Source organism: Eptatretus burgeri, chromosome 21 (genome assembly GCF_056783735.1).
Source record: "Eptatretus burgeri isolate ZD-2024b chromosome 21, Ebu_testis_v1, whole genome shotgun sequence".
In the NCBI taxonomy this organism is placed as follows: Eukaryota; Metazoa; Chordata; class Myxini; order Myxiniformes; family Myxinidae; genus Eptatretus; species Eptatretus burgeri.
The window spans coordinates 2704602-2716747 of NC_140981.1; the positions used below are offsets into that span (position 1 = coordinate 2704602).

At 47.9% G+C, this 12146-nt stretch overlaps 4 long non-coding RNA genes across 4 annotated transcripts; all 4 read left to right on the top strand.

The window, feature by feature from the left end:
* Window positions 1-311: 311 nt before the first annotated feature.
* On the top strand, window positions 312-1990 carry LOC147008206 (uncharacterized). The gene is made up of 2 exons (XR_015053629.1): window positions 312-1341; window positions 1437-1990. It is a non-coding gene; the product is annotated as an uncharacterized LOC147008206 (long non-coding RNA).
* A 1468-nt stretch (window positions 1991-3458) lies between these two features.
* LOC147008207 (uncharacterized) lies at window positions 3459-4180 on the top strand. Its single transcript, XR_015053634.1, has 2 exons — window positions 3459-3539; window positions 3635-4180. It is a non-coding gene; the product is annotated as an uncharacterized LOC147008207 (long non-coding RNA).
* A 251-nt stretch (window positions 4181-4431) lies between these two features.
* Window positions 4432-7579, top strand: LOC147008208 (uncharacterized). Its single transcript, XR_015053614.1, has 2 exons — window positions 4432-6942; window positions 7039-7579. It is a non-coding gene; the product is annotated as an uncharacterized LOC147008208 (long non-coding RNA).
* Window positions 7580-8767: 1188 nt separating this feature from the next.
* On the top strand, window positions 8768-12146 carry LOC147008209 (uncharacterized). The gene is made up of 2 exons (XR_015053635.1): window positions 8768-11496; window positions 11590-12146. It is a non-coding gene; the product is annotated as an uncharacterized LOC147008209 (long non-coding RNA).

The following is a 12146-nucleotide window of genomic DNA, read 5'->3' on the forward strand; positions in this document are numbered from 1 at the left end:
GTTTTGTTTGTTAATATTTTAGATGGGGATTATTGTGCAAAGAAAATTAAACTATTGAAGGAATTTAAGAATGAACAAATCTTTATAGGTTCAATGAGTGAGCTGTTCAACCCCCAGGTGTTCAATTCAATGAGGTTCAACCTCCAAGTTAAAAGGGGAGACAAATAAATATACCTTGGAATAAAAAGGGGATTTATTTTTAGGGAAAAAAAATATAAATCGCTGAAAATCCCCCATTCATTTACATGGGGCAAAGTGAGCCAGAATCAGTATTCTTACCTCTACTAACGTGTCCAATGGGCTTCTTGAAATCAGGTGTGGGCGTGGTTTCACAGAGCAATGAACTTGTCCAATGGGACATTTGAAATCGGGTGTGGGCGTGGTTTCACTGAGTAATGAACGTGTCAAATGGAAGATTTGAAATCTGGTGTGGGCGTGGTTTCACAGAGCAATGAACGTGTCCAATGGGATTCTTGAAATCAGGTGTGGGCGTGGTTTCACAGAGCAATGAACTTGTCCAATGGGACATTTGAAATCTGGTGTGGGCGTGGTTTCACAGAGCAATGAACTTGTCCAATGGGACATTTGAAATCGGGTGTGGGCGTGGTTTCACAGAGCAATGAACGTGTCCAATGGGATTCTTGAAATCAGGTGTGGGCGTGGTTTCACAGAGCAATGAACTTGTCCAATGGGACATTTGAAATCGGGTGTGGGCGTGGTTTCACTGAGTAATGAACGTGTCAAATGGAAGATTTGAAATCTGGTGTGGTCGTGGTTTCACAGAGCAATGAACGTGTCCAATGGGATTCTTGAAATCAGGTGTGGGCGTGGTTTCACAGAGCAATGAACTTGTCCAATGGGACATTTGAAATCGGGTGTGGGCGTGGTTTCACAGAGCAATGATCGTGTCCAATGGGCTTCTTGAAATCAGGTGTGGGCGTGGTTTCACAGAGCAATGAACTTGTCCAATGGGACATTTGAAATCGGGTGTGGGCGTGGTTTCACAGAGCAATGAACGTGTCCAATGGGATTCTTGAAATCGGGTGTGGGCGTGGTTTCACTGAGTAATGAACGTGTCCATTTCTTCAAGGGGGAAATGATAATTGTCACGTAATTAGATAGGGATACGGGATAGGGTAAGTGTGTCTTTGTAAACCCCTTTTCGTATTCTCTGGAGGCTTGCCGTGACGTCACAGGACAGTGCTGCGGATGGCTCCGCCCCGTGATCACGATTGGCGGAAGGCGACGGCGGTGGGCCAATAAAACGGCTCGATTGGAAGTGACAAGGACGGGAGGATAAAAAGGCTCTGTTCGGGGTCGAAAAGGAGAGGAAGAAGATCGGTACTGAAACACTGTTTTTTTGGCGTGGAGGTTGTTGTGCTGGGAGCATGCTTGTTGTTGCGCTGATTCGGCCCTGGTTTCTTCGTGTCTTGTAGCCTTGCTGAGCCTCGTCCCTCACCTTGGTTGGCTCTGGGGTTCTGCTGGCTCGGAGTACGGGTTCGAACGGCGGGCGGACCTGCCTCCCGCTCCTGCTCACGGTTTGGTGCCGGAGCTGGTTCCCTGGCGGCTGTGAGCGGACTTGGGCCAAGACCAGGAGGTTGACAGCACCACGGTTTCTCCTGCCCCCCCTGACGAGAGCAAGGCCAGCTCGTCCAACGATAATCCAAGGACTGTTGCATCCACACCACGGTCCAGCCTGACCACCAGGAATAGCTGCGTTTTGTGTGTGTGTGTGTGTGTGTGTGTGTGTGTGTGTGTGTGTGTGTGTGTGTGTGTGTGTGTGTGTGTGTGTGTGTGTGTGTGTGTGTGTGTGTGTGTGTGTGTGTACCTGGCGCCTTCGAGGGTTTGAGATTTGTCTTTTCATTGGAATTGTCTGTGTTTTCCCCCACGCCCGATCCCACACCATCCCGTCGAATCGCCCTGGATCCCTCTTCTTGCTGAGTCTTGTTATTTTTGGTTAGAGGAATAAACGTTATCAACTCAGTGAAAAGCGACTCGTGCCACCTTCCTCGTCCCGTTTGCGGTAGAGCGATTAGAACCGCTATCTTTGGGTTATAAATAAATAATCCGCCTCCATCGTTTCGGCTCATTCGACGTTGGCGGGACTGTTCAAGTCCCGTGGACGTCACAATATATATATATATATATATATATATATATATATATATATATATATATATATATATATATATGATATAATCATTTAATATTGTTGTTTGAATATTGTTTCAAAATGCTGTTCGTATTTTAAAATAATTGTCGTCATGTATGATTGTTTTTTTCAGTTTGTGAATTGATGGTAGCGAACCGAAGTTGCACACCCAGTCAGGGTCCACACTTTTTCAAAAAGTTTTCAAAAAGATTTCCAAAAGTAATTTTTCCCCATTTTTTGCGTGTGTTCAAATTGTTTCGTTTGGTTTTTTCAAATTGTTTGGTTGTCTTTGTTTTGTAAATAGCTTGGATAAATAATTTTTTCAATCCAAATGTGTCCTGCAACAGCTGTGACTTTTACCTCATTAGCTATGCAGCACGAATCACCTCGGAACCTGATTGGTGCAGCTGTGACTTTTTTCTCATGCGCTCATGCGAGTTTCCGGGGTCGTTCGCGCATGCGCGGAACGAACGAGTTTCTTTGGTCGTTCGCGCATGCGCGGAACGAACGAGTGTCATGGGTCGTTCGCGCATGCGCGGAACCAACGAGTCTCATGGGTCGTTCGCGCATGCGCGGAACGAACGAGTTTCTTTGGTGTGAATTTTTTTTTGGAAATTTTTTTTTGAATTTTTTTTAATCGGGTGTGGGCGTGGTTTCACCGAGCAATGAACGTGTCCAATGGGATTCTTGAAATCAGGTGTGGGCGTGGTTTCACAGAGCAATGAACTTGTCCAATGGGACATTTGAAATCGGGTGTGGGCGTGGTTTCACTGAGTAATGAACGTGTCAAATGGAAGATTTGAAATCTGGTGTGGTCGTGGTTTCACAGAGCAATGAACGTGTCCAATGGGATTCTTGAAATCAGGTGTGGGCGTGGTTTCACAGAGCAATGAACTTGTCCAATGGGACATTTGAAATCGGGTGTGGGCGTGGTTTCACAGAGCAATGATCGTGTCCAATGGGCTTCTTGAAATCAGGTGTGGGCGTGGTTTCACAGAGCAATGAACTTGTCCAATGGGACATTTGAAATCGGGTGTGGGCGTGGTTTCACAGAGCAATGAACGTGTCCAATGGGATTCTTGAAATCGGGTGTGGGCGTGGTTTCACTGAGTAATGAACGTGTCCATTTCTTCAAGGGGGAAATGATAATTGTCACGTAATTAGATAGGGATACGGGATAGGGTAAGTGTGTCTTTGTAAACCCCTTTTCGTATTCTCTGGAGGCTTGCCGTGACGTCACAGGACAGTGCTGCGGATGGCTCCGCCCCGTGATCACGATTGGCGGAAGGCGACGACGGTGGGCCAATAAAACGGCTCGATTGGAAGTGACAAGGACGGGAGGATAAAAAGGCTCTGTTCGGGGTCGAAAAGGAGAGGAAGAAGATCGGTACTGAAACACTGTTTTTTTGGCGTGGAGGTTGTTGTGCTGGGAGCATGCTTGTTGTTGCGCTGATTCGGCCCTGGTTTCTTCGTGTCTTGTAGCCTTGCTGAGCTTCGTGCCTCACCTTGGTTGGCTCTGGGGTTCTGCTGGCTCGGAGTACGGGTTCGAACGGCGGGCGGACCTGCCTCCCGCTCCTGCTCGCGGTTTGGTGCCGGAGCTGGTTCCCTGGCGGCTGTGAGCGGACTTGGGCCAAGACCAGGAGGTTGACAGCACCACGGTTTCTCCTGCCCCCCGACGAGAGCAAGGCCAGCTCGTCCAACGATAATCCAAGGACTGTTGCATCCACACCACGGTCCAGCCTGACCACCAGGAATAGCTGCGTTTTGTGTGTGTGTGTGTGTGTGTGTGTGTGTGTGTGTGTGTGTGTGTGTGTGTGTGTGTGTGTGTGTGTGTGTGTGTGTGTGTGTGTGTGTGTGTGTGTGTACCTGGCGCCTTCGAGGGTTTGAGATTTGTCTTTTCATTGGAATTGTCTGTGTTTTCCCCCACGCCCGATCCCACACCATCCCGTCGAATCGCCCTGGATCCCTCTTCTTGCTGAGTCTTGTTATTTTTGGTTAGAGGAATAAACGTTATCAACTCAGTGAAAAGCGACTCGTGCCACCTTCCTCGTCCCGTTTGCGGTAGAGCGATTAGAACCGCCATCTTTGGGTTATAAATAAATAATCCGCCTCCATCGTTTCGGCTCATTCGACGTTGGCGGGACTGTTCAAGTCCCGTGGACGTCACAATATATATATATATATATATATATATATATATATATATATATATATATATATATATATATGATATAATCATTTAATATTGTTGTTTGAATATTGTTTCAAAATGCTGTTCGTATTTTAAAATAATTGTCGTCATGTATGATTGTTTTTTTCAGTTTGTGAATTGATGGTAGCGAACCGAAGTTGCACACCCAGTCAGGGTCCACACTTTTTCAAAAAGTTTTCAAAAAGATTTCCAAAAGTAATTTTTCCCCATTTTTTGCGTGTGTTCAAATTGTTTCGTTTGGTTTTTTCAAATTGTTTGGTTGTCTTTGTTTTGTAAATAGCTTGGATAAATAATTTTTTTCAATCCAAATGTGTCCTGCAACAGCTGTGACTTTTACCTCATTAGCTATGCAGCACGAATCACCTCGGAACCTGATTGGTGCAGCTGTGACTTTTTTCTCATGCGCTCATGCGAGTTTCCGGGGTCGTTCGCGCATGCGCGGAACGAACGAGTTTCTTTGGTCGTTCGCGCATGCGCGGAACGAACGAGTGTCATGGGTCGTTCGCGCATGCGCGGAACGAACGAGTCTCATGGGTCGTTCGCGCATGCGCGGAACCAACGAGTTTCATGGGTCGTTCGCGCATGCGCTCAGTGCGAATCAATGCAGCTCGAATCACCTCGGAACCTGATTGGTGGAGCTGTCACTTTTACCTCATTAGCTATGCAGCTCGAATCAACTCGGAACCTGATTGGTGGAGCTGTCACTTTTACCTCATTAGCTATGCAGCTCGAATCACCTCGGAACCTGATTGGTGGAGCTGTCACTTTTACCTCATGCGCTCATGCGAGTTTCGGGGGTCGTTCGCGCATGCGCGGAACGAACGAGTTTCTTTGGTCGTTCGCGCATGCGCGGAACGAACGAGTCTCATGGGTCGTTCGCGCATGCGCGGAACGAACGAGTTTCTGGGGTCGTTCGCGCATGCGCGGAACGAACGAGTTTCTTTGGTGTGAATTTTTTTTTGGAAATTTTTTTTTGAATTTTTTTTAATCGGGTGTGGGCGTGGTTTCACCGAGCAATGAACGTGTCCAATGGGATTCTTTAAATCGGGTGTGGGCGTGGTTTCACAGAGCAATGAACTTGTCCAATGGGGAATTTGAAATCGGGTGTGGGCGTGGTTTCACTGAGTAATGAACGTGTCAAATGGAAGATTTGAAATCTGGTGTGGGCGTGGTTTCACAGAGCAATGAACGTGTCCAATGGGATTCTTGAAATCAGGTGTGGGCGTGGTTTCACAGAGCAATGAACTTGTCCAATGGGACATTTGAAATCGGGTGTGGGCGTGGTTTCACTGAGTAATGAACGTGTCAAAAGGAAGATTTGAAATCTGGTGTGGGCGTGGTTTCACAGAGCAATGAACGTGTCCAATGGGATTCTTGAAATCAGGTGTGGGCGTGGTTTCACAGAGCAATGAACTTGTCCAATGGGACATTTGAAATCGGGTGTGGGCGTGGTTTCAAAGAGCAATGAACTTGTCCAATGGGAGATTTGAAATCTGGTGTGGGCGTGGTTTCACAGACCAATGAACGTGTCCAATGGGCTTCTTGAAATCAGGTGTGGGCGTGGTTTCACAGAGCAATGAACTTGTCCAATGGGACATTTGAAATCGGGTGTGGGCGTGGTTTCACTGAGTAATGAACGTGTCAAATGGAAGATTTGAAATCTGGTGTGGGCGTGGTTTCACAGAGCAATGAACGTGTCCAATGGGATTCTTGAAATCAGGTGTGGGCGTGGTTTCACAGAGCAATGAACTTGTCCAATGGGACATTTGAAATCTGGTGTGGGCGTGGTTTCACAGAGCAATGAACTTGTCCAATGGGACATTTGAAATCGGGTGTGGGCGTGGTTTCACAGAGCAATGAACGTGTCCAATGGGATTCTTGAAATCAGGTGTGGGCGTGGTTTCACAGAGCAATGAACTTGTCCAATGGGACATTTGAAATCGGGTGTGGGCGTGGTTTCACTGAGTAATGAACGTGTCAAATGGAAGATTTGAAATCTGGTGTGGTCGTGGTTTCACAGAGCAATGAACGTGTCCAATGGGATTCTTGAAATCAGGTGTGGGCGTGGTTTCACAGAGCAATGAACTTGTCCAATGGGACATTTGAAATCGGGTGTGGGCGTGGTTTCACAGAGCAATGATCGTGTCCAATGGGCTTCTTGAAATCAGGTGTGGGCGTGGTTTCACAGAGCAATGAACTTGTCCAATGGGACATTTGAAATCGGGTGTGGGCGTGGTTTCACAGAGCAATGAACGTGTCCAATGGGATTCTTGAAATCGGGTGTGGGCGTGGTTTCACTGAGTAATGAACGTGTCCATTTCTTCAAGGGGGAAATGATAATTGTCACGTAATTAGATAGGGATACGGGATAGGGTAAGTGTGTCTTTGTAAACCCCTTTTCGTATTCTCTGGAGGCTTGCCGTGACGTCACAGGACAGTGCTGCGGATGGCTCCGCCCCGTGATCACGATTGGCGGAAGGCGACGGCGGTGGGCCAATAAAACGGCTCGATTGGAAGTGACAAGGACGGGAGGATAAAAAGGCTCTGTTCGGGGTCGAAAAGGAGAGGAAGAAGATCGGTACTGAAACACTGTTTTTTTTGGCGTGGAGGTTGTTGTGCTGGGAGCATGCTTGTTGTTGCGCTGATTCGGCCCTGGTTTCTTCGTGTCTTGTAGCCTTGCTGAGCTTCGTGCCTCACCTTGGTTGGCTCTGGGGTTCTGCTGGCTCGGAGTACGGGTTCGAACGGCGGGCGGACCTGCCTCCCGCTCCTGCTCGCGGTTTGGTGCCGGAGCTGGTTCCCTGGCGGCTGTGAGCGGACTTGGGCCAAGACCAGGAGGTTGACAGCACCACGGTTTCTCCTGCCCCCCCGACGAGAGCAAGGCCAGCTCGTCCAACGATAATCCAAGGACTGTTGCATCCACACCACGGTCCAGCCTGACCACCAGGAATAGCTGCGTTTTGTGTGTGTGTGTGTGTGTGTGTGTGTGTGTGTGTGTGTGTGTGTGTGTGTGTGTGTGTGTGTGTGTGTGTGTGTGTGTGTGTGTGTGTGTGTACCTGGCGCCTTCGAGGGTTTGAGATTTGTCTTTTCATTGGAATTGTCTGTGTTTTCCCCCACGCCCGATCCCACACCATCCCGTCGAATCGCCCTGGATCCCTCTTCTTGCTGAGTCTTGTTATTTTTGGTTAGAGGAATAAACGTTATCAACTCAGTGAAAAGCGACTCGTGCCACCTTCCTCGTCCCGTTTGCGGTAGAGCGATTAGAACCGCCATCTTTGGGTTATAAATAAATAATCCGCCTCCATCGTTTCGGCTCATTCGACGTTGGCGGGACTGTTCAAGTCCCGTGGACGTCACAATATATATATATATATATATATATATATATATATATATATATGATATAATCATTTAATATTGTTGTTTGAATATTGTTTCAAAATGCTGTTCGTATTTTAAAATAATTGTCGTCATGTATGATTGTTTTTTTCAGTTTGTGAATTGATGGTAGCGAACCGAAGTTGCACACCCAGTCAGGGTCCACACTTTTTCAAAAAGTTTTCAAAAAGATTTCCAAAAGTAATTTTTCCCCATTTTTTGCGTGTGTTCAAATTGTTTCGTTTGGTTTTTTCAAATTGTTTGGTTGTCTTTGTTTTGTAAATAGCTTGGATAAATAATTTTTTTCAATCCAAATGTGTCCTGCAACAGCTGTGACTTTTACCTCATTAGCTATGCAGCACGAATCACCTCGGAACCTGATTGGTGCAGCTGTGACTTTTTTCTCATGCGCTCATGCGAGTTTCCGGGGTCGTTCGCGCATGCGCGGAACGAACGAGTTTCTTTGGTCGTTCGCGCATGCGCGGAACGAACGAGTGTCATGGGTCGTTCGCGCATGCGCGGAACGAACGAGTCTCATGGGTCGTTCGCGCATGCGCGGAACCAACGAGTTTCATGGGTCGTTCGCGCATGCGCTCAGTGCGAATCAATGCAGCTCGAATCACCTCGGAACCTGATTGGTGGAGCTGTCACTTTTACCTCATTAGCTATGCAGCTCGAATCAACTCGGAACCTGATTGGTGGAGCTGTCACTTTTACCTCATTAGCTATGCAGCTCGAATCACCTCGGAACCTGATTGGTGGAGCTGTCACTTTTACCTCATGCGCTCATGCGAGTTTCGGGGGTCGTTCGCGCATGCGCGGAACGAACGAGTTTCTTTGGTCGTTCGCGCATGCGCGGAACGAACGAGTCTCATGGGTCGTTCGCGCATGCGCGGAACGAACGAGTTTCTGGGGTCGTTCGCGCATGCGCGGAACGAACGAGTTTCTTTGGTGTGAATTTTTTTTGGAAATTTTTTTTTGAATTTTTTAATCGGGTGTGGGCGTGGTTTCACCGAGCAATGAACGTGTCCAATGGGATTCTTTAAATCGGGTGTGGGCGTGGTTTCACAGAGCAATGAACTTGTCCAATGGGGAATTTGAAATCGGGTGTGGGCGTGGTTTCACTGAGTAATGAACGTGTCAAATGGAAGATTTGAAATCTGGTGTGGGCGTGGTTTCACAGAGCAATGAACGTGTCCAATGGGATTCTTGAAATCAGGTGTGGGCGTGGTTTCACAGAGCAATGAACTTGTCCAATGGGACATTTGAAATCGGGTGTGGGCGTGGTTTCACTGAGTAATGAACGTGTCAAAAGGAAGATTTGAAATCTGGTGTGGGCGTGGTTTCACAGAGCAATGAACGTGTCCAATGGGATTCTTGAAATCAGGTGTGGGCGTGGTTTCACAGAGCAATGAACTTGTCCAATGGGACATTTGAAATCGGGTGTGGGCGTGGTTTCAAAGAGCAATGAACTTGTCCAATGGGAGATTTGAAATCTGGTGTGGGCGTGGTTTCACAGACCAATGAACGTGTCCAATGGGCTTCTTGAAATCAGGTGTGGGCGTGGTTTCACAGAGCAATGAACTTGTCCAATGGGACATTTGAAATCGGGTGTGGGCGTGGTTTCACTGAGTAATGAACGTGTCAAATGGAAGATTTGAAATCTGGTGTGGGCGTGGTTTCACAGAGCAATGAACGTGTCCAATGGGATTCTTGAAATCAGGTGTGGGCGTGGTTTCACAGAGCAATGAACTTGTCCAATGGGACATTTGAAATCTGGTGTGGGCGTGGTTTCACAGAGCAATGAACTTGTCCAATGGGACATTTGAAATCGGGTGTGGGCGTGGTTTCACAGAGCAATGAACGTGTCCAATGGGATTCTTGAAATCAGGTGTGGGCGTGGTTTCACAGAGCAATGAACTTGTCCAATGGGACATTTGAAATCGGGTGTGGGCGTGGTTTCACTGAGTAATGAACGTGTCAAATGGAAGATTTGAAATCTGGTGTGGTCGTGGTTTCACAGAGCAATGAACGTGTCCAATGGGATTCTTGAAATCAGGTGTGGGCGTGGTTTCACAGAGCAATGAACTTGTCCAATGGGACATTTGAAATCGGGTGTGGGCGTGGTTTCACAGAGCAATGAACTTGTCCAATGGGACATTTGAAATCGGGTGTGGGCGTGGTTTCACAGAGCAATGAACGTGTCCAATGGGATTCTTGAAATCAGGTGTGGGCGTGGTTTCACAGAGCAATGAACTTGTCCAATGGGACATTTGAAATCGGGTGTGGGCGTGGTTTCACTGAGTAATGAACGTGTCAAATGGAAGATTTGAAATCTGGTGTGGGCGTGGTTTCACAGAGCAATGAACGTGTCCAATGGGATTCTTGAAATCAGGTGTGGGCGTGGTTTCACAGAGCAATGAACTTGTCCAATGGGACATTTGAAATCGGGTGTGGGCGTGGTTTCACTGAGTAATGAACGTGTCAAAAGGAAGATTTGAAATCTGGTGTGGGCGTGGTTTCACAGAGCAATGAACGTGTCCAATGGGATTCTTGAAATCAGGTGTGGGCGTGGTTTCACAGAGCAATGAACTTGTCCAATGGGACATTTGAAATCGGGTGTGGGCGTGGTTTCAAAGAGCAATGAACTTGTCCAATGGGAGATTTGAAATCTGGTGTGGGCGTGGTTTCACAGACCAATGAACGTGTCCAATGGGCTTCTTGAAATCAGGTGTGGGCGTGGTTTCACAGAGCAATGAACTTGTCCAATGGGACATTTGAAATCGGGTGTGGGCGTGGTTTCACTGAGTAATGAACGTGTCAAATGGAAGATTTGAAATCTGGTGTGGGCGTGGTTTCACAGAGCAATGAACGTGTCCAATGGGATTCTTGAAATCAGGTGTGGGCGTGGTTTCACAGAGCAATGAACTTGTCCAATGGGACATTTGAAATCTGGTGTGGGCGTGGTTTCACAGAGCAATGAACTTGTCCAATGGGACATTTGAAATCGGGTGTGGGCGTGGTTTCACAGAGCAATGAACGTGTCCAATGGGATTCTTGAAATCAGGTGTGGGCGTGGTTTCACAGAGCAATGAACTTGTCCAATGGGACATTTGAAATCGGGTGTGGGCGTGGTTTCACTGAGTAATGAACGTGTCAAATGGAAGATTTGAAATCTGGTGTGGTCGTGGTTTCACAGAGCAATGAACGTGTCCAATGGGATTCTTGAAATCAGGTGTGGGCGTGGTTTCACAGAGCAATGAACTTGTCCAATGGGACATTTGAAATCGGGTGTGGGCGTGGTTTCACAGAGCAATGATCGTGTCCAATGGGCTTCTTGAAATCAGGTGTGGGCGTGGTTTCACAGAGCAATGAACTTGTCCAATGGGACATTTGAAATCGGGTGTGGGCGTGGTTTCACAGAGCAATGAACGTGTCCAATGGGATTCTTGAAATCGGGTGTGGGCGTGGTTTCACTGAGTAATGAACGTGTCCATTTCTTCAAGGGGGAAATGATAATTGTCACGTAATTAGATAGGGATACGGGATAGGGTAAGTGTGTCTTTGTAAACCCCTTTTCGTATTCTCTGGAGGCTTGCCGTGACGTCACAGGACAGTGCTGCGGATGGCTCCGCCCCGTGATCACGATTGGCGGAAGGCGACGGCGGTGGGCCAATAAAACGGCTCGATTGGAAGTGACAAGGACGGGAGGATAAAAAGGCTCTGTTCGGGGTCGAAAAGGAGAGGAAGAAGATCGGTACTGAAACACTGTTTTTGGCGTGGAGGTTGTTGTGCTGGGAGCATGCTTGTTGTTGCGCTGATTCGGCCCTGGTTTCTTCGTGTCTTGTAGCCTTGCTGAGCTTCGTGCCTCACCTTGGTTGGCTCTGGGGTTCTGCTGGCTCGGAGTACGGGTTCGAACGGCGGGCGGACCTGCCTCCCGCTCCTGCTCGCGGTTTGGTGCCGGAGCTGGTTCCCTGGCGGCTGTGAGCGGACTTGGGCCAAGACCAGGAGGTTGACAGCACCACGGTTTCTCCTGCCCCCCCGACGAGAGCAAGGCCAGCTCGTCCAACGATAATCCAAGGACTGTTGCATCCACACCACGGTCCAGCCTGACCACCAGGAATAGCTGCGTTTTGTGTGTGTGTGTGTGTGTGTGTGTGTGTGTGTGTGTGTGTGTGTGTGTGTGTGTGTGTGTGTGTGTGTGTGTGTGTGTGTGTGTGTGTGTGTGTGTGTGTGTGTGTGTACCTGGCGCCTTCGAGGGTTTGAGATTTGTCTTTTCATTGGAATTGTCTGTGTTTTCCCCCACGCCCGATCCCACACCATCCCGTCGAATCGCCCTGGATCCCTCTTCTTGCTGAGTCTTGTTATTTTTGGTTAGAGGAATAAACGTTATCAACTCAGTGAAAA